This window comes from Dendrobium catenatum, unplaced genomic scaffold (assembly GCF_001605985.2).
Source record: "Dendrobium catenatum unplaced genomic scaffold, ASM160598v2 fragScaff_scaffold_560, whole genome shotgun sequence".
In the NCBI taxonomy this organism is placed as follows: domain Eukaryota; kingdom Viridiplantae; phylum Streptophyta; class Magnoliopsida; order Asparagales; family Orchidaceae; genus Dendrobium; species Dendrobium catenatum.
Window position 1 is genome coordinate 240,845 of NW_021319022.1, and position 3,192 is coordinate 244,036.

The window sequence follows — 3,192 nt, forward strand, 5'->3', positions numbered from 1 at the left end:
GGATGGCGACGGATATGAAAGCGTTGAGCTGTGCATTTTGAGCATACACCTTGTCCTTTTGTTCCTTGGTGTCTTTAAGTCACTTACTAAATGTTCTATTTTCTCATTTGTAGCTTGGCTTGGTGGTTTAGTTGTTTTGTAGTTCTGCAACAACAACAAAAATCTACATTTTTTTGCAAGCTCTTGAATTTAGATATTCTAAGCTGATACTTTTGATTCATTTGTGTTGAAATCAATATATTGCTTGTGTTTGATATGTTAATTTTTGTTCATTTTGATGTTATGTACTACTATATTGTACTTTGTATTGTGTTGTGCACTTTTGTATATCGTTATTGTGTACCGTTGTAATGGAGTTTCATCATTAGAATGTGAGATGAGGAGCCAAGCCATAATACCACTGTAGACAGTAAAATTTTTAAAACACAATTGAAAAGTTATTTACTATATGTCAATATGGTTGAGGATTGAAAAATGAAGTTACTAGGAAGCTATGACTTGAAAATTAAAGAATTCTAACATGAAAAATGAAAAAAAAAAAATCAATGCGCTTTCTTTTTTGACTTGTATCTTCAGGCAATGCTTAAGAGTTAAGACTATCAATAAAGCCTCCCTTTCCCAGAATTCCTGAAATAGGTAAGTGCTGCTGCTTCAATAATTATGATGAAATTAATCCATTTAAGATTAATCAGGACATAATAATCATGGAACAACTTCTAGGAAATTTGAGAGTCACCTATTTATGAAGCTTACTATTTGCTATATATGAATTCAGTTGGATTCAAAGTTTATGTTTGGTTCATATAAGCTTGAATAATATAAATACACAGCAGTACACAATGGTACATAATAGTACATAGTGGTATACAACAGTACACATTAATACACAACAATATACAACAGTATGTCTTAGTACGTGCATTACACAATAACAATACATATCAATACACAAAAATAATACACATCAGTACATAATAATATATTATAATAATATACAACAGTACACAATAACAATACATCGAAATTCACAACAATAATACAAAATAATACACAGTAAAAAACACATTTCCCACTTAGTTTCTATAATACACATGTGAAAAAGCTCAGAAAGCTTTCAAATGAACAAAAATATCACTGAAAATTTTACATAATTGATTTACAGAAGCATGTGTTCTCCCACCAAGGCATATAAATACAAACAATTTGTAAATTAAAAAGTACAAACAACTTACAAACTCTAAAAATAAGCGGGACTCACAAATTACTCTTACAATAAAAATTTGTTCTTAGGGCATTGCCCTGAGAAACCTCCACAGGGGCGCTATCTCTGGAAACCCCTATAAGGGCGCTGGTCAAACTATGAAAGGGTGCCCCCACTTATATGTTTTTATTTATATCTCACTTTGATTTTATTTCATTTAATTTATTCTTCATATTCTTATGATTATTTATATACCTCTTGCACACATTTATATCCTTATAATCCATTCTACAAAATAATTCTATGATCATAAATCGAATTATATGGAATCTATACAAAATTTAGTTGAAGTTAGGGGTGTAAATGAGCCGAGCTGAGCTGAGCTCGAGTCATCCTTAATTTGTGCTTGAGCTTGATTAATTAATCAATTTTGACATGTTCACGAGACGGTTCATACATAAAGAAAGAGGGAAATTACATGTGATTCAAACATTTATCATAAGAAAAATTAAAAAGAAATGAGAAATTAAAAGGTAAATAATGAAGAATCATTTGATATGAAAATTAGATATATTTGCTCAAATGACCATTTTTTTTTCAAAGAAATTAGAATTATAGGATCATAGCATTATATATTATTTATTATGTATATACAAATGTTAAAAAACAATAAGGAATTTGTCGCCCACTGATCATTTATTAGTCTGCAAATTTTTTTGACTTATTGACGAATGCACCGCTTGCAGCTCGCTGTCCAACTACTCGGATAAAAAAATCTTTGATATTTAATAATGTAAAAAAATAAATATTTGTGATCAGAAAAAAAAATCCTTAAAAATTAGCCAACTATTAAAAAAAATCTATATTTTAATATAATTTCAATTTTTAAACATGTGGCTGATTTTTATGCCATGTTTTTTCAGATTTATTTGAGATATTTTTTTATTCATTATTTTTCTGACAATAATCATAATTTTATTTAACTAATATTTTCTTAATTTGTTTTTCACTTTTTTTTTCAAAAAAATTTATGATGAAAAAATTATTTTTTATAACAAATTTAGCTAAATCATTTTCTTCATAATAAATTTTCAATTAACTTTATAAAAAGTTATAGCAATCAAAAGTTGTCCCAAATAAAGCCTTAATTTATTTCCTTTGTAAGTATAGTTAATTTGAAATACTTTTATTTGTGAAAACAATATAACTATTTGGTTTAAAAAATATTTAGAAGAAGAATATTGCTATAATTACAATAATCCTTGATTATAATAAAATAATTCTTTCTTAGACGAACAATTTTGATCTGATTAAATTAAAAATTGATATCATCAAAAATTCACCTTGTTCGGGCATGAATATCAATGCAAATATGAGTTTAAGGCTTCAAAAATTAATTTCAGGACATCCTAACTCTAACTTCGGCAAGCTTATAGTAAAATTGAATATATCGGGAAGATGATCCAGTGACACAAAAATCAATCCAATCCGAACTCAAATGAGTCCAAATCAAATGACCAAAGTCTGCTTGAGAGCTTCAAAACATTAATTGAATGACTAAATGACTCCCGAATATGACATGTTTATAGTCGAATCGAGCGGCTCGACGAGACGAATCCAACGAGCTCAAGATCGTTGAATTCTAACATCATTAAATGACTTAAAATGCTCAGTAAATGCTCTATATCAAGGGAATGACTGCGTGCGGTCTGATTGAACAATTCATTGATCTTCTTCATATTTACTTGTTATGCTACCCCTAAAAAATTATAAATAGCCCAAAGAAAAAAAAAAGGAGCTCTTGCATTCTTTGGATAGCACCACCAGCCACTAGAGTTCTTCTCGATCGGTTATTGTGACTGAACTTCTGCCCGTTCTCTGATTATAACCAAATTTCCACTTGGTTGTTGAGTGCCACTGGATTCCTTTTCAACAAACAATCATATATAGATTTTTGCACCAAGAGTATCTTTCTAAAGATTGGCAAAACT